Source organism: Pteropus medius, unplaced genomic scaffold, assembly GCF_902729225.1.
Source record: "Pteropus medius unplaced genomic scaffold, Ma_sr-lr_union100, whole genome shotgun sequence".
NCBI lineage: Eukaryota > Metazoa > Chordata > Mammalia > Chiroptera > Pteropodidae > Pteropus > Pteropus medius.
In genome coordinates, this window is record NW_024352787.1 from 12,798,190 (window position 1) to 12,817,975 (window position 19,786).

General features: G+C 37.9%; 1 long non-coding RNA gene and 1 pseudogene across 1 annotated transcript; both read left to right on the forward strand.

Annotated features, from left to right (window-relative positions):
• Positions 1-1,820: 1,820 nt before the first annotated feature.
• LOC120592077 (uncharacterized) lies at positions 1,821-1,921 on the forward strand (annotated as a pseudogene).
• Positions 1,922-14,037: 12,116 nt separating this feature from the next.
• LOC120591771 (uncharacterized) lies at positions 14,038-19,216 on the forward strand. The gene is made up of 3 exons (XR_005649985.1): positions 14,038-15,784; positions 17,237-17,373; positions 17,620-19,216. It is a non-coding gene; the product is annotated as an uncharacterized LOC120591771 (long non-coding RNA).
• The last annotated feature ends 570 nt before the right edge of the window (positions 19,217-19,786 follow it).

A 19,786-nucleotide genomic window follows, 5' to 3' on the forward strand; every position in this document is an offset into this window, starting at 1 on the left:
AATTTAAATTAGAAGCCCAAATGCTTGCTTATTTATCAAATCTGGACAATAAACAAAATAATTAAATGTCAAAAACAGACTAAACTCAGAACTTCTTCCCATGAATAGTATTTGTGGAGACAAAGCATTTTTTGGAGAAGTGGATCAGCTAATGTAGAGGTTCGGGGAATTATCATGAGGGACTGGAAGGATAAATGGACACAAGAAACTCTTTGATAAAGATGAACTGAAACTTTAAGCAAACATAATTAGTTGGGAAGGTATTGGAGGACCTGGAACTTACGGAAGTTCTCGTGCTCTACATAATCAGGAGAATCCTAGATGATAGCAAAGCTCTACAGTTCTAACTTCCCCTTCCATTAACTTCCTTTTCCCTTATATAAATACCCCTCCATCCTGGCATGTAAGTCAGAGTGTGCACGTGGCTTGCTATGGCTGCATGCTCTGGGTTGCAATCTTCTCTTTTTCCAGAATAAATCCTTTTTGGTGATGTAACACCTAGTTGATATTATTTTTCAGTTGACATTCTCAAATGTTAGAATTATCATGAAAAAGCCTTTTATGGAAAGGAAAGAGAATGGCATCAAATTTCTTCCCCCCCCCCTTAAACCATAGGCCCTTTGTAACAGAGTGAAATGCTAATTATGCTTGAGTTAAATGCTAGAGTGATTCTGCTTGAGGCTTGAGTATTTTGCAAAAACAGCCCCTTGTTAGAAGTGGCCTCTTTTGAAGAGGTGGGAAGTGTGTTCAGAACAATGACTGTCTATCAAAGATTTACAGGAAACTCCAGACCAACTGAAATCAGTGGTTGTCAAAGGACCAACTGGGAACAAAGAGATTTGGAGATGTCAACCTCTTCTTTGGATCTGACCTCTTGCTTCACCCCTCCTCCCTTTCTGTGACATAAAAGACACTTGAAATTGAGGCACTCATAAGACAGATTTGAGGAACTTTTGAGAGCTCCTATCTTCTCAGTTGAGGCCTTGGGTCGACAATTTTTTGATCAATAAACCTTTCCTTATTTCAAACTCTGATCTATTGAATATTGGCCTTTTGAAGAGCTGGGCACGCAAACAGTGAATTGGTTACACTTTCTATGTGCCATACTTTTCTGTAGACAGGGAGAAACTCGAGAGAGAGTGAGAGGAGAAATATGGAAAGGAAAAAATGGAGAGCACCTGGGAGCTTGAAAGGAGAGATGGGCAATACTTCCAACTGGACAAAGAGTCACGCAGAGTGAAGCAGTTCTGTGCTTCAGTTTCCTTTCTTTTCCCCCAGTCTTGGCATTATCTTGATTTTTGTCTCTAGATTCTGCTTGTAGCATCTTTATTGCAAAGAGGCAAGGCCATTTTTAACATCTTCATAGCCCCTACCATACTTACTATTGGAAGGAAAACACATTAGAGTGCATCTGTGTCCCAAATTAAATATAATTTTTTGGTAAATATTATTGACAGGATAATATGTTGAACTATACAGGATTGCCATTTTTAAAGACCAAAAGATGTTAAGTACTAGCAATTTAATAATTTTGCTTTTGAAATTATTTGGCTGCAAGTGCTGTATTTAATTTATAATTAGCTATGATTTCTCATCAGCCATTACTTGTATACTGGTAATTTACATAAAATGAGAAATTTTAACCTACAGATTGTTATTAGAGTTAATGACACTTAAAATGTTTATGAATACTAATGTGAATGATGAATGAAACTGACATAATGTGACATCTGTAAACTGTCCATTAATGTTTTCTAACTAAAACCTCCTAATTGTTATTTTTATTTTGGAGCTGTGGCAGGTCAGCTTACCAGGTAGCAGTCTCTGAGGGAAGCACATATATTAAAATCGAAACAATACAATGAAGATTAGCATGGCCCCTGTGCAAGAGTGACACATCAGAGATGATGAAAAAAGTTCTGGAGAACGAATAGTGGCGAATGATTGTAAGACAATGCAAATGCACTTATTGCTACTGAACTATACACTTAACAATAGCTAAATGGTAAATTTTATGTTATAATTATTTTACCACAATTTATAAAAAAACAAGCAAATATGGCCCTAGGGTGAATGTTTCACTAAAGATGTCATAAAGAAAGATCAGAAGCTATGAAATAAAACTCATACAATTAAATGAATGAAATCAATCATAGTCAAAGGAAAAACAAATCTAAAAACCAAAATGTAATTCTTCAGTCATTGGACATTCCAAGGTGTAAGTACAGAGTGGAAAGAGCCAAGGTGTCTATCACCTGAGTTCAAAGCCTAACTCTCCCACTTAACTACTGTGTGAACTTGGACATGATACCTAACCTCTCTCAACCTGTTTTTTTATTGATAAAATCAAAACAATGACATTAGACTCACAGATCTATTAGGAGAACTAAACAAAATATTATAGGCAAGGCATTTAGCATAGTTATTGGCTCCTGGTAGGTATTCACTAAATGTGTTTCCTTTCCCTTCTGCAAGTGAAAATTAGTAAATGCACTATGTTGTGGGACATAGAAACTAACTTTAAAGACAGTAAGAAAATAAAAAAAATATTGAGATAATATTTTGGTAGTAGTTCCTGGCAGAGGCAGACTCGGTGCATCAAGAACACTCTAAATTGCTGAAAAATACTTAAAAGCTTGTTATTAGAGTACTGGCCTACCTGTTATAACTAAGAAACCCAATACAGTGCCTTATACAAGATGGAAACTTATTTTTCTCTATGTAACAGCCCAGAGGTAAGCTGTCTAAAACTGGCAAAGCAGTTCTGTCATTATCAATAAACAATTTCCATCTTTGGGTCCAAAGTAGTTGCTTTAGATCCTGACATCATCTAGATAGCGGGAAGGGGGAAAAGCCCAGGAGTGGCATCTACATTTAAGGGCATGACTCAGAAATGGCATGCCTTATTTTCTTTTCCACACCCCATGGACCAAATCCATGCTGTAAAGAATGCTGGGAGAAGTTAATTATTAAAGAAGGGGAAATTGGATGTTGCTGTACACCTAGCCATCTCTATCACACAACCCACATTTTCTCCAGTTTACAACCACAAGTTTTCAAAAGAAGCAAAACCGACACACCTCTCAAAATGGAAGCACAATTTCTTGCTTATTAATTTATTTGATAAATATTTACAGACTACTTGCTATGTGGTAAGCACTATTCAAAACATTGCAAATACAGCAGACTGCAAAAAAAGATGAGGTTCCTGATCTCATGAAGGTATATTCAATAAAGGGAGAAAGTAAACAAAAATTGGAAAAAACATTAGATACCAGTAAGTACAAAATAAAAATTAAAGTGATGTCGGAACCAGTGACTAAGTGACTACTTAGATTGGGTGGTTAGGGATGCCTTTGCTGAGGAAATGACGTGTAAGCTGAACCTTTGAAGAGCAGGAAGCAAAAAATGCCAGAAATGGGAAATTGCAACTGCAAAGCTCCTGATGGAGGAAAGACTTTGGAGGGTTTGTGGTGTAGAAGGGCCAGTGTGGCCGGATTCAGCAAGAGAGCGAGAGAGGATATAAAATCCTAAACAAAGCCAGAAACAGTTTGTTCTCTGGCATTTCCCAGCACTGAGCACAATGTACATAGGGCAGGCACCCAAGAATGAACACGATAGAAGTCTTTACTTGAGGCTGTTGACAGCTGTCCTCTAACTCATAGCTCTCCTCTGTTTACTTAGTCAACGACTAGGATCATCCTCTGCTCATCCGACATACATCTCTCAGCTACTGTCTTTCAGAATTTCAGAACCTCTTTCATGTCGCAGTTGCTCTCAGTATCCTTGAAGCTCGATGTCCTTTTATTAAGAATAGATCTAGGAAAAGACATGAGGAAGGAGACAGATATCTGAAGAAATGATTATATCATCTCTTTGGCTTTCTCTACTCTTTGATAAACACCTCTGGTTCTCTTAATTTTTCTCCATGTAGTTTTCCAGATTTGGAACCAGCCTGATACTCTCTAGTAATGTCAAGTTTAGGGAAGAAGTATAGCAACAGAGTGCTGTGATGGTATGGTAGTTAAGGCTGTTATCCTTTGGAGCCAGACTACCTGGGTTTGAATCCCAATTTGGCCCATTATTATCTGGATCATCTTGAGTAAATTATCTAAGTAAAGTGACAACCAGAGAGTTTATCTATTAAGTGGGGGTTAGTAATGGGTCATAACCACAGTACAGAAAGCTCTGAATCTAAGGTTTTCAGTAACTCACTAGAGGGCAAAATCTGGCTTGAGCTGATCTGAATCTACTTGACAGGAGAGTTTGACATGAGACTTTCATCTCGATTTAAGCTACTTTAAAAAATAGTACATTTTTTTGCTACAGAAATATTATGTGTTTGATTAGGTGATAGCCCAAGACCATGCTGGGGAATTACGTAATTTATAAAATATGGTCCATGCTTTTTAAAATCTAAAAAATTCTGAATTCCCAAAACATTGAACCAGATAGAGGAACTGTGACCCACTACTCTCTTTAAAATATGGCAGGTAGAATGAATGCAGGACTTTGGTTGTGGTCAGTGTATCAGGTCAAAGTATTTAAGGTGGTAAAATGTGGCTTGAAAGATATGTTTAGGTGAATTTGCAAGGCCTCCTGGGAGGTACTTTCAGGGGAGTCCCATGGTGCCTGGCTTTGGCCATTCCTAGGCCAACAATTTCATAGATGCTTTCTGGTAAATGAAGACTTTCGACTGTAAGCAGCAGAGCCTACATGAGCTATCTCAAGAGAAAGGATTCTCAAAGAATGCAAGGTCACAAGGCAGCTGGACCTTACGGATGTTCTAGAATCAGGGATAAAAGCCCCATGAAAACTGAAGTGTTCCCTTACTCTCTTCTTTTTCCTGATTCTCTGTAAGTCCACTTCATCCATCTGTCTGGCTGAAGGGGCAGTTTTCTATACTTTCCAATCCACTTCACAGAAAATGGCCATTGCCAAAAGTTCTTGTGCCATAACTCTGCCCTTTACAAGCACAGTCTGACTGGGCTGAACTTCTGAGTCCAAATTCCCTGAGAGGAGGACACTGGCTGGTTCTCTGGGCTAAGCGGGTGTGGTGATGTGGAGGAATGGAGGCATCTTGTTCAAACATGGCTGCTCCCTCAGTAAGGAATTGATGGGCAATTCCTGCCAAACTGTGTAAAGGTTGGAAAATGGGGATTGGATAGACCTTGCTCCCTGCAAAAAGTATGCATATATATTGTCTTAGTTCAGGTGCTATAAAAAATACCATCGACTGGGTGGCTTAAACAGCAAACATTTATTTCTTACTCTTTGGAGGCTGGAAGACCAAGATTAGGGTGTCAGCATGGTTGGATTCTGGTGAGTGCTCTTTTTAGCTTATAAACAGCTACCCTTTCGCTGTATCCTCACATGGTAGAGAGACATTTTGTTGTCTCCTTCTCATAAGGGCATTAATCTCATCATGAAAATGCCCCACATCATGACCTCATCTAATCCTAATTACTTCCCTCCCAAAGGCTCCATCTTTAAATCCCATCATATCAAATAGGAAGTAAGGGCTTCAACATATGAATTTTGGGGGGACATAAACATTCAGTCCATATATCTATATATATCTATATATAACATGAGCCCAGAGATGTACAAAGTGACTGGACAGGTAGGTTAGTCTATAAGCAGAGAAGACCCAGATTCGAGAAACCTCGAAGGAAAATTGGCCACACACTCACCTTTACTGCCATGTCTGCCTGCACTGAGCTGAAAATGGTGGTTTTAACAAAAGGCAAGGTGAGAATCTGATCAATTTGGGAGAGTTCTGTCTGGTTATTATCGAGGTAGGAGTTGGGTGTGAGGAGGCCTAAGAAGAAAGATAGGCCAACGGCCCTGAACTCTTTCACCTCCTCAGTCCCTTAGTGTCCAAGCTGTGCCTGGTTTTCTTTCACAGTCCTGTGCCTGAGACTCTGAACAAAGGACTTCATCTGGCATTCTTTTGAATTTGTGACCTTTCTGGCTCATCAGCTCCTCAGGGCTCTGGGCCACTTTAACTGTGGGTCTGCCTCATCCCTCCTGCTGAGAGACAAAATCAAGAGCAGCCTAGACCCAGGGATACATCAGGAAGAAGAGTCCTTCTCCTTATTCTCCCTCCCTCTGCCTTACTCACCAGGGTTTCACTTAATTGCTGCCCCTGTACATGTGTAACTATCTGGCACTTGGCCTTTTTACAGTGGGACAGACATCAAGGGTCTGCTTGAGCCCTTTTGTGAAGAAGTTATTTTCCTCTTGTACTTTTTCAGGACTTTTGGAGAGGGGACTAACCCAAATGCCTTCTGATTTGGGAGGACAAGCCACTTAAAAACTGTGTTCCCCTGCCTTTTAACTTGTTTGACTGAAATAAGTAGCCCAGTACTCTCTTTTCATATAGATGCAGATGAGAAGAAAGAAGTGCTTCTACTCTTGAGCATTTACCTGGGGATCAGAAAGTTCATTCTGAGTGAAATCCATAAGATCCTGTGCAAGTATATGTTGCAATCACTGGTTCTTTTTTACACTTGAGCTAATGTGGAATCCTCTTCAGCCCTACTAGTTCTGTGGTTTGACCATATGGTCAAGGTTACAGAGGAAGGACGTTGGGAAGGACCAGCAATACAATGTGTCTGCAGACAGCAGGTGCATCTAGTCCTCCCAGCTGTGGCTTCCCTGATGTAGGCCTTGGTCAGTTTCCCTAGAGAGTACAATATCCCCCTCCCCACTCTCTCACCTGCCATGCCAGCAAGATATAACTAACTCCAGCTTAAGGTATCATACTTAAGATTCATGCAACTAGCATGCAATTATTCAAGGGCTGTCTTTGCAGTTTTTGTATAGTTAGGTCTTAGTAGAAAGAGCACTGGCCTGGAAGTCAGGGTGTCCTGGACTTTAGTTATGGTTCTGCCACCGTGAAAACATGGGCAAATCACTCACTCTTCCTGAATTTCAATTTTCTTGTCTGTTAAACAAGAGTTGTATTTAATGACCTCAGTGGTTATTTTCTGTTCTAATTTGCTTCTGAGCTTCACAATTTCAGAGCACTCCAGACCTTTATCAGGAAAGATGAAACTCCAAATTGCCAGTTGTGTTCATTTGCTAGGGCGACTGATGCAAAATACAAAGAAATAGGTGTCTTAAACAACAGAAATTTATTGTCTCATAGTCTGGAGGCTAAAGTACAAGATCAAGCCATCTGCAAAGTTGGTTCCTCCTGAGGGCTTTGAAGGAGAGTCTGTTAGAGGCCTCTCTCCTGGTGTCTGGTGGTTGCTGGCAGTCTTGACTTTCCTTGGCTTATAGATACAGCACCACAATCTCTGCCTTCATTTTCACACGGCGTTCTCCCCCTATGCCTCTCTGTTTCTGTGTCAAAATTTCTCTTATTTATAAAGACACATGCCATATTGAATTAGGGCTCACCCTAATGACCTCATTTTAACTTGATTACTTCTGTAAAGACCCTATTTTTCAAACTAGGTCTGAGGTATTAGGGGTTGAGATTTCAATGTCTCTTTTTTTGTAGGGCACAATTCAACCAACCCACAATACTAGTCATAATGCTTAGTTAAATATTTCTGTATGAAAAAAAGTAAAGAAATAGACTAAAAATAAGTTTTTGAATTTTTTTCATTGAGGTGATACTTCTCTTTTATTTTTATAGAATAAGTAGAGTTGAGTTTATCAGGTACTATCAGGTTTGAGATGTTGTATTCCTTCAAGTGGTTCTAAGTTAACATAACATGTCCACATTCCTTTTAAATTTTTCCTCCCATTCTTTTGTGTTTCCAAGTCCAACTGTGTTAATTCTTACTCCATTTCCTTCTACTTTCCCTACCTGGATCTTGGAAAATAAAAAAACATCTGTTTCTTATTCTCTGGTTCACTGTTGGAGGTAAAAATGCAGCCATCATCCTCACTGAATTATCACTCTGCTTTCAGAGTGTCTTTTCTTTCTCCCCACTTTTCCAAGGCCTTATTAAATCTTCGGGTTGTAAGAGACCGGGGGTGTTTTTTGAGCACACAAGTGACTTGGGTCTCCTTGGATGGCCTGAAGTTTTAGGCCATCTCTACATGATCATCTCTTCGCTTCTGAAATATATAACTGATAACTGTAAGCATTAGATACATCTTTTTATGTCAGGTTAAAATCCATTTCCCTAGTCTGTCACCAGTGAGCTATCTAGAACATGACCGAGCAAAGCCATTCCATCTTCCATGGGAATCCCTGGAAGCAACATCAGCTACTCGGTTTCAGACTTCTGTTAATGTCTGAGAAGCAGAGTTCTCTGGTTCCACTAGTTATTTAACCAGTACACTTCAGGGTCTGCAATCAGTCGTGATAACTTGGGAGGATGATATAACTTCTTTGAACATCTACATCCTTGAATTGAGTTATAGCTAAAAGACTTGAATTTCAAGGGCCTGTTCTCTCCACTTGCAGCTTATCTTCCTTGAATCTCAGTCTGTTAACCGGCAGAATGAAGATGGTAGTACTTGCCTTCTCTCACAGGATTGCTGTGAAATCATATGTGATGTTTGTCAAATTGGTTCATTGCCTGTTACTAGTACCGCTGCTGCTGCTACTACTATTATTAAAGGCCTTGGCAGGAGGTCCTCTTTCTAGACTAGATTAAGATAAAGAGTGAATAAAAAAGCTTTTGCTACAAGTCATTCTAAGCTTTTAGGAAGAGGTTGGGAACAGAATGTGTGGGAAAGCCAGGAAGGTTATTCAAAAAGTTATTTTCTAATCTGTAACCCACGTCCTGATTTTTTAGCCAGCTTCTGGAGCTGCCTGGGAGATGGCCAAGTTCAATTCATAGAAAATAAACCAGGGAAAAGTACATTTACTGTTTTGGAAGAAATTAAACAAAACACAGGATGACAGGCATCATTTTGATCCCCTCTCTCATCCAAACCAAGAACCAGCCCCCTTTGATTTCAGAGAATTTAAGAAAAAATTGTAGAGAAAAGAGTTATTTTGTAAAGAATCAAAAGAAAAAACAATACAGGTATGTTTCTTCCTGGCCTGTTTTTCTTTCTCACACGTATCTCTTCTGACAATAAAGAGAATAAAAACACTGTGTGGACAAATTGCCAAGCAGATATCAATAGAATCAGAGTGAGCTGCCCACCCCCAAGGCTGTGGCCCAGAGGCTCCCATTTGGTGGCACTGATGGCTGGTGGAACAACTGAGCATTAATGCTGTTTCAACCTTGAGGCTTGCAAGGTGAGTTTGTAGCCATCTTAGATTTCTTGTTGCCACATTGTAGTGTCTAAGAGGGCATTTGTTGGTCTTTTCAGCTACTCTAATGATGAGAGATAAAGGAGGTTGCTTTCAAGAGCCTAAGGGCTTGGCATCTGCTATATTTACACATGAATGATTTCAATATCCAGAGAATCACATCAGACGCTAAGTAAAGCCAATCTTAAATTATTTATCTGGGTCATATTTTTGTTCACTCTCTTATTCAAAATAAAGAGACTGTTGCTATGATAGTATCATAAAGCATTTTAATGAATCTTAAATGTTTGCTCTGTGGCTTCCTGATTCCTTAGTCATTGTTAATTTTTGTTTTTGATCTGACCATGTTATAAAAGATCTACAAAATCTACCCAGATCCTTGCTACCACTCAGTGTAATTAACTGAAAAATTATGTAACATTGGTGAAACCATCTGGTTGGGGTATAAATGTATATTTAGAGATGACAGAAATAAGAACTTTGAAACTTGTATCGTTTAAAAACAGAAAAGTAAGCAAAATATAAAATACACATAAGTTTTAAAAGGTTAAGTTGCTCATATTAGAACAATGGTTCTCAAGCTTTTCTATTTATCAAGGCTGCTGCAGTAGGTTCTTGGTGAAGCCTTTCAAAATCTGGGTTTTGAAAAAGCTCCACTGGTGATTCTGATAGGTTCCGTTCCACAATAGTCATCTACATTTTTTAAATTCAAAGTCTAGCAGCCCTACTCATGTGATGTTAGTTGCTCTCATTAATTCAATTACCTCCTTTCATTTTAGTTATAAACCATGAGCTGAAATTATTTAAGCACATACCTTTAAAAAAATTCAGACTAATTTATAAAATCTTAGCTATAGTATTCTCATGCTCACAAAGTAATTTCTCTTACATCTCTAGTTAAGCTTTTATTTCTATTATGAGTCCTTAATCTTCTTATAGCTAAAAAAAAAAAAATAGACTTATTAGGGAATAATTTAAGAAAAACCCTTTAAATGGCCATGTGCATGTGTTTTCATATCTACAATTGTATTAGGCTGGGTTTTTTGGTTACCATATCAGAATCTATCTTGAATGAGTCTAAGCAAGAATGTGAACTTATTGACTCATGTAACTGGAAATTCCAGGGATTCAGCTGCTTTAGCTTGACTCAGAGGTTCAATCGATCACTCCAATTTCCTCTTTAACCTGAGCCTCCTTTTCTCTCCTTGGGAATCGGCTTCCTCCATGTTGCTACCAACAGTGGCTACCAGTAGCCAGAGATTCACAAATCCATAACTAAAGCCCCCTAATAGAAAGAACTCTCTCCTAATATGTGCATATCAACTCCAGGAAAGATTTCATTTACTAGCTCCTATTTGGGTCTCGTCTCACTGCTATGATGGTGCACAGTGACTAACAGCACTACCTAGACTACATGGGATGGAGAAGAATCCTCCAGAGAAAATGCAGAGTTGCTCTAGGACAGGGATTGGCAAACTCTTCTGTAAAGGGCCAAATAATAAATATATTAGAATTTCTGGGTTACATATAATCACTGCTGCATATTCTTTTTCTTCTCCTATTCAGCTTTGTTAGTACCACACTGAGGAAAAAATAGTGGGAATAGAATCAAAATTGAGCAGAAAAGGACAATGGGGATAAAGGAAAGAAGAAATGAAGAAAAATGTGTAAGGATAAATTGGAACATATTTTAAAAAGTATTTAAGGCCATATTTATTATCAGAAACTAAGAAAATAGAAGGAGCTCTAGAGATGTGAAGCTAGAAAAACTATTACTGGTTATCCATCCTTTGCAAAAGTAAAATTTGTTTCACTTAAATGTAAATAACAGGAAAAGATCATGGTCAAAGTGCATACAAAGTTCTTATAAGAAAATATTATAAAGAGCAGAAAAACATTCTTTCAGGCAGTAAAAGTACATGTTCATGAAAGAAATGAAAACCGTAACCTAATATTTAAAATAAGCTAAAATGAAGTCAAATGATAAAAGCTGTGAAAGAACAACATAAATTGAAGGTAGAGAAACTTATAAATGAGCTATTTGGAAAACAGGACTATTTGAAAATGGAGGTGATAGAACCTAATTCTCAGACGAGAATTAGAAATTTTAAAAATCACTTCAGAACTGAAGATTACACCATATTAAATAAAGAGCAAATAAACACATGTAATTTATTTTTCAAAAGATTAAAAGGAGGGAAAATTTGAAAATCAAAAAGAAGCAAAGTAGGATTTGAGAGGAAATAATAGATTTAGAAGACATAAAAAGAAGATCAAATCTACGTATAATAGGAGTTCCTAAAAAAGAAAACCAATCAATGGAAAAGAGTAAATGCTAAAAACTATAATTCAAGAAAAGCAGACTTTACTGAGATATATTCTTGTAAAATTATTGGAACTTAAAGATCAAAAAATCTGATACTCAGATAAAAGGACCAAGATACTTCTTAGAGGAAAAAATTAAATTACTGGCATGTTTTTTTGTTTTTTTTTTGTTTTTTGCAGTAATGGTTTATGTCAGGAGAGAAAATAAAACATGAACCAAAGACTCTATATCTGATCAAACTGACTTTCAGTTATAAAGTTTTCGCAAAATAGTATAAATGGCTTTTAATAATCATATTGTGGGCAGTAATGCTGATATTGTCATTCTAAGTTGGTTTTGTGTGAAAGGTAGGATAAAGCAAAATTATAACTTTGATGGTATTATTGGAATTTTTGACAAAGGAGAAAGGGATTAAGTAAAATCATTGAGGTGAAGTAAAAATGATATTTTTAAGTTTTCACATGAATTTGTAATTTTTTTAAATTAAAAAAAACAAAAAACAAACAAAAAAGCTGTCCAGAATCTTGACTTCTGGAATGATGGAGTAAGGTTCTTCAAAATTCTGCTGCTTCAAAAAAGCAGTGAAAACAGTGACAAAAACTGTCAAAATCAACTTTTTCAGAACTATGAAAATTAAAGGCTTACAACAATCTAATGAGTGTTTATTCAAGAAAAATGACTGAATTTTGGTAAGAATATGAGCTTTGGGGCATTTAACTTGCCCTAATCCCATCCTCCTAACCCTTGCTCCATGGTCGCCTGCAGCAATCTCATAACTGTGATAGCTGTGAAAACTAGTAGTTTGGCAGGCACTGGAGGAGGCAGAGTGTGTTTGGAGTGCCCCCAAATCCCATTCCCAGAGAACTGTCATTATTTGATCTGTCTGGAAACTTACTGGAAATCTCCATTCTCAGAGCATGTCCTTATTTGACCTGACGCAGAGCTCACTCTGTGTGAACAACACTATTCTTGGGGGATTTGTTGAAAATGATCAACAATAATTGTTTAACAATGTAGCTACCCAAGGTAGCATTACCAGCTCGAGCTAACAAGAGGTGGACCAAAAACATAAAAGGAAAAACTGGGAAATAAAATTTCCATAGTGGCTTTGAAAAGCTCCAACATATTCCGTGGGTCTAAAAAGCTGCATACTTGTGTAGAGCTGTATACATATCCAGGAAAGATCAGAGAAAGTCCTACTCTCTTACCTCTGGTTGACCTTGAGGCTTTACATAGGCAGGGATGAAGGCAAAGGTAGAGTGATAAAATGCCTGCTGGAGCATTTGTGTTTCAATACATACACACACTTCTCAGAAAAGGGTATGAAGAAATCTCTGCCTAACCATTAGCTGACCACTAAGTGAAATTAACAGAGACTTCAAAGAATACAGATTTTACAGAATTAGTCCAGAAAAGTCACTAAACAAGCATAAAAGCATCAACAATAACAATAAATAGCAGTGACAAAAACCTCTAGCAGGGATCTAATTTGAGTTGACACATATTATTATTTAAAATGTCTGTTTTCAACAAAAAATTATAACCCATGCAAAGAAACAGGAAATTTCTTATTCAGTCCACTGAAAGAACCTAGAAATACTGATAAATCTAGAAGCAATAAGCACCCTTAGTGCCAAAATTATCTCTAAATATAATTTCCTACCTAAAGAAGTAAACAAAAAAAACTAAGGATTTTTGGAGACATAGTTGATCCCAGGTTTGGGGAAGGAATTATGTAAGATAAGCCTGAAACATCTTATCATATCAGAAAGACAGTTATCAAAACCAAGTAGTGTCGCGTCAGAAGGTCTCATAAGCCATTTGAATAGATTCCAATTGACCAATGATGGGACCATTTGAGCTACTTTTGTTGCATCCTATAAATTGTGGTATGTTGTATTTCCATTTTCATTTGTCTCAAGATATTTTTTGATTTCTCTTTTGATTTCTTCTTTGACTCACTGGTTATTCAGTAGCATGTTGTTTAATCTCCATGTACTTGTGAATTTTCCATTTTTATTCTTATAACTGATTTCTAGTTTTATACCACTGTGGTCAGAAAAGATGCTTGATATAATTTCAATCTTTTAAAAACCTATTAAGACTTGTTTTGTGGCCTAACATATGATATCTTGGAGAAAGTTCTGTGTGCTTCCAATAGAATTAAAGAATGATGAAACAATTGAGGAAGTTTGTGCACCGAATAGATATTTTATGATATTAAAATTATTATATCTAGGTATGAAAAAATATACTGTAAACAACAACATTTAGGTTTCATTTAGAATGGGTAGAAATTCCTGCTCACTTCTGATATTTTATCATAGGAGTCAGCTTATTTGTAATGCTAAAAATTTGTTTGGAATAAAGGCTCCTACCCCTCATAAAGAAATGTGCTCATAGGTAGATGGCTTATTTAAATGTTAAAAACTTTTGATAAGGAGTTAGCTCTGAACACAGACATATCAATGATGCTCAGAAAACAAAACAGGAACCACTCATTATACTGGAAAACATTAATATTTTTTCTCATATTACTCAGTAAAACAGAGAAAGGCTGAGAAACTGGTTCTTTTTAGTCTAGTGAAATCAAGACAAAAATACTGGTTCAAATAATTCATTCTTCTGGCTAGAGTTCCTTTGAGCAAAGGTGTGAATTCATGTAAATAGAAATGAAAGACTTTTTTTTTTCAAAAATACTAATTATCATCTCTAATGTGGGTCTCTTAGAGTGAAAATGTCCAGTATAATCTCCATCTCTCTGAATATCTTACATATTCAAGTATATATTTCGCATATCTCTATATATCTACATTCTCTCTACATATCTTTACATCAGTGAATATAGAAAAGTTTTTAAAAGTGAGATCAGGATATATGCAGAATTGGTACCTGGGCAGTTAGATAGCTTTAGGATATGCTAGTCTGAAGAAGGACACATTCCAACCAAAGGAATTTGCCTTGGGTCTCTTGTGCTGAGCTCCTAAGCAAGTTGCTTCTACTTTCCCGTGGTACCACCTACATCAGCCAACCTTTGAAGAAAGTCAAGGAAAACATCAGGGAGGGGAGCCAATCTCTGTTTTTTCCTGGTTTTGCCCTTAGCAGTTGGTTGGTTGCAGATTTGTTAGGGTGCCCTCGCCTCCCTCTTTCTTTCCTTTGTTCTCTTTTCTCCCACAGCCTCAGCTGGCTGAGGTGGCAATCTGAATTGCTGGTTGGCAGTTGGGATTCCCTGCTCTTTATTTTCCCACCTCAAAAGCTCTGTACATGTAATTTCCTATTGTCAACCCTTGCTCCCAAGCTGCAGGCAGTCAGCCGCCTGAGAAGTCATTTTGATGAGGCTGATAGGGCCCTTCCCATCTCCTACCATCTTCTCAGTGAATAGCTTATGTCAGCTTCATAAGGAACTAAAAATAGCCAGAAATGCTCTAGCTAGTCATTCTCAAGTAGCTGGGTCAGACGAGGCACCAGGAAAGAGAACCATGGAGCCTGAGGTACAGCTTCAGGAACTGCAAGTGCTTATTTACTGAAAGCTTGTGTGTGATTTTGGCAGCAGAAGAGCAATAGACACACGCGTGCACACACTCTCATACTGTGCACTTACTGCACATGCAATGGCCAAGCACTGCAGAACCTCATGGAAAAATAAGTGCCAGTTGTACATCTAGAGGCTGACAAACAGTGACTTCTTGGAGGGGCCTTCCTGGAGGAAGTGATGTAAGGCCAGATCTGGAGAGAGATGTGGCTGTGGACAGACACAAGCAAAAAAGGGTAAGAGGGAAGGATTCTTCCTTGTGGCTGATGCAATACAGTCAGGAAGATGAACACAGTGGCTGTGGAGTCATACACCCTGGCAGGAAATCTCACTTTGTTTCCTTCTAGCTTGTTACTTTCTATCTGTTCTCGCTGTTTTGTTTGTTTTTTTTTCTTTCCACCTCTAAGTGGGGATGATGCCTGCCATAATTAGTTGTTGAGGAGATTAAGAAAGGTCATTCATGCAAAGTACCTAGTAGGTAGTACGGAGTTGCTAGCACAGACTTGGCAAAGCATAACTGTTAATTTCTTTCCCTTCCAGTCTTTCTTTACATGGGAAATGGCACAGTGAGCAAGTCAGTTTACTCACTGCATTCCTGAAGCTCATCTAGTTGTAGCTGGAGCCCCCAGGTTTGCCTTAGGAGGCCACTTGCCGTGGGGCCTCCTGAAGAGCTTTGATCTTGTGAATAAGTGACCAGGTAGGTGAAGCTGTACTGGGATCAGTTTAGGCCAGTGTTTTTCAACTGCAAGTCAAGACCATTAGTGGTTCAAGAAATCAATTCTGTGGGCTAGAATCACAATGAAAAACAAACCAACCATAGAGTAGAACAGAATCCTCACAGATGTGGCAGAGTACACTGCACAAAGTAAGGGTTTCAGTAACAAATGTATATGTGTGTGTGTGACAGGGTTGCAATGTGAAGTGTGTTTTTTTACTGAAGTTTGTGGTATATAGTAAAAACAAACAAACAAGCACAAATTATGATCTGAAGGATCAGAGATTTTGTTTCGGGAGTGAGTACCCTGGGAGTTCAGGCCTCTGAACAGTTAAATTCCTGAGGAGAGCTTCGTACCACTTGTCATAGTTATGGGGAATCTGTTGGGGAATGGTCAAATTTGACCTCGTCTGGATAAAGCAGGTGGAAATGCTAGTCTGAAATTCCCCACAAGATGTAGGTGAATGAGGGCTACTTCATGGGTGAGTAGTTCCTACTCATCATTTGTTGCCTTAAAAAGCACCAGCATCTGGCTCCAGGTAATGAGGACCTGGAGAGTATGGAGCAGGAGAGGCAGGTGCAGAATGAGATGTGGCTGGACAGTGGAGGGGTGGGTTAGGCAGAAATGACAGTTGTGGGATTATGAAATTTCACTCACTCAACTTGAATGTCTGCTATGGACCAGGCCCTAGGTTAGGCCTTGGGATACACAGTTAAAAAGGCATTATTCCTGCCTCAAAGAGCATTGTATCTAGTGGTGGAAACAGATAAGGACCTGCCAAAGAAATAGGTTTATCCAATGAGTTACATTTTTTACATATTAAGATTTAAAGTGTCCTTGGGCATAATATGGGATTGAAATAGCTTTTTAACTATTTGTGATACGTGTATTGATTATTTTGTTCTCTGTTCCTAGTTTCAAAACTAGCTGAGGGAAAAGAATGAGGTATTTCTCTCTCTGTATATGTGTGTGTACGCATACACATACACACATATTTATACACACACTTACACACATGATGCCGAATTAAGTTCCTTTTAATCACATGGTTCTTAATAGCAGAAAGCTTCCCTCACCCAAAGCTGGAAAAACCTATTTCCAGAGGAGTCCTGGGCACACCATTGTTTTGACTTATGAAGCTAGCACTTGTAATTCCATTCATCAAAAACACTTGCTGTCATTTCTTGGCACTAACACAATAGGTGCTCCTTGTAGAGACTATCGGTAACACATAAAAGTATATACCTAGAACTCTTTTGCACACAGAAACTGTTGCTAGATGCCACCTTAGAGGTTTGTTTTTCCAGGTTATTATATGTGAAGAGGAGAGAAAAGGACATGTTTTGACATGTTAATAGATATGCAGAGCCTGGAAATGATATAAAATGTGTTCTTTCCCCAGAGCTCGTCATTCTCCTCTTTGCTCCTTGCAGAAAAAATACAGCGACCTTTCCTCCCTTAGGAAGGCTAGAGTGATGACAAGTTGTATAAACCATTCTTGGGCCTCTTTCGCTGTGCCTTGCTCTCCAAGCAGAAGGGAGAACACTGCTGATGTCGGGCTAGCATGGAGGTAATATGGTTTAAGCACACTTAGGGATAAAGTCTCGCATCAGTGTTTGGGTAGTGGCTTATACAGAGCAGGGTTCTCAACCAGAGATGCTGGGTGTTTAAAAATTATCTGGTGGTTTATCCAAATTACACAGGTCCTCTCTGCTGTTATATCCTGGCAAGTAGATGCTTAGGAGTAAAGGGGGTTCAGAAAAGCTCCTGTTAATTCTCATTTTGTCTCTCTCCTGCTCCACCTACTGATACAAAGGGGAATGGATCGAAACCCTGCTCAAGAGATCCAGAGAATGGATGTGAACAATATAAACACTGGAAGCTAGAGTCCAGAAAAAGAATCAACGGCAGGCATTATTTCTCAGAATGCATCTTTTCTTGCACTGAAATGTCCTCTGATATTCCTAAATGTGGCTTCCTGGGCATCACCACGATGTGAGGGGAGACAGAGAGAGCTCTTAGCCAAGATATATATTATCCCAAAGCTTGGTAAATTAAGCTCTGAGCTTGTAGCTGGAATGCTCTGATCCTTGGCCAACCTTTGCTGGCACTGTTCTGGAGCCCAGTGATGCAATGTGTTGTCTCAGCCTGCCTTTGTGGGAAACTCTGAGCAAACAAGTCATATGATTTAAAGGAAAATAGCAACAGTTCTTTTCAGTAAATTGTTAATTAAAAAAAAAATTTCAACCTTTTTGCATCTTATATTTTTGACATGTCTCTTGTAGGTAGCAAATAGATGGATTAAAAACACCACCACCACCACCAAGCCATTTTATTAACTGATTTTTTGTGTATAGGATATATGTATTATTCACATACGTGTTATGTATATAGAATGGATCTTTCATTTTATTATTTTTGCTATTTGTCCACTTGTTTTTGTTTCATTTTCTCTCATTTTCGGTCTTTTGAAAAATTTTAACTTTTTCCTATTAGTTTGAAAGTAATATACCTTGTTCCTATTCCTGTTATTTCAACATACATACTTACCAAAGTCTACGATTGATCAATAAATTTAACCTTCTCCTGACAATTCAAGTGACTTAGAACACTTTTAATTCCATTTACCTTGCTCCTTACTTAAACTATACTGTAGATTTTAAATGTTAAAGTCCATAAGATATCATCGTTTCGTCAATTTTATTTCCCCATACATATTTACTACTTTAATTGCTCCAGATTCCTTCATCTTTTAAAATTTCCTTTAGTGCAGGTATGCTAGTGGCAAACTTTAAGTGTTTGGTGATCTGAAAATGTCTTTATTTTATCCACATTCTTGAGAAACACTTTTGGTGGGAATAGGATTCTATATTGGTGGTTATTACCTTTGAGGACATTGAACTTTTAGGATGTAGCATTGTCTTCTGGCTTCCATTGTTGAGTTCAGCTGCCAATCTTTCTTTAGAATGAAATCTTTTTTCCTCTGGCTGCTTTTTTAAAGATACTTCCTTTGATATTATTGTAGTTTCACTGTACTGTGTCTGGGTATGGATTTTTATATTTATCTTGCTTGGGATTCATTGAGCTTCTTTAATCTTTCGACTGCTGCTTGTCAGTTCAGGAAAATCTTGAGCCCTTACCTCTTAAAATATAGCCTCTTTCCTCTTCTGCTATAGGTCTGACTAGACATACATTAGGCCCTTTCACTCTTCCAGGTTGCTTAACTTCTTTTTGGTTTTTGTCCATGTTTTGTGCTGCATTCTGAATAGTTCCTTCTGAACTGTCTTCTTTGGTTCCCTCTTCAACTGATTGTCTGATTGCTAATTTGTTTCTGTATTTTTATTTTCACAAATTCTATTAAACCTTTTCAAATTTGTTAGGTCATTTAAAAATTTTCCTATTCTTTGCAGATATTTTCAAGCTATTTTACATTTTAAAAAATATTAAGCATAGTTATTTTATAATGTCTCATAATTTCAATTTCAGAACACTTTATGGATTCTTTTTCTGCTACTCTCATTCATGGTGTCTTGTTTCTTTGTGTGATTACTTTGTGAGTTGCTCCTTTTCCTTAGAAATTATTTTGAGAATTCTTTCAGGCTCAGGATGAGAGTATCTGACTTTTAGATTTCGTCAGGCATTTAGGGAACTCTACTAGCCCATCTTAAATTTATAGCTTGAGGTTTTTTTTTAACACGTAGGGGGTATGAATTTGGACTGCAAATAGGTATTAGGGCTTGTTTACAATGACAATTTATTGGAGATTTTTCCTAACTTGGTCTGCCCAAAGCTAAAGGAACTTTTTTTGCAATGCCCTAGTACAGTGCCCTAGGGCTTCTTATTAGTTCATGCTCATCCTGAAGTGTAGCCCTTTGGAGTGTGTGCTTTACAGCAGGAGAGATTTTTATTTCTGTTCACCATGTCCTGTCAAGCCCTCAAAATTGAAGCTCAGAGTCCTCAGATTTGGTAAATGCCCCAGGACC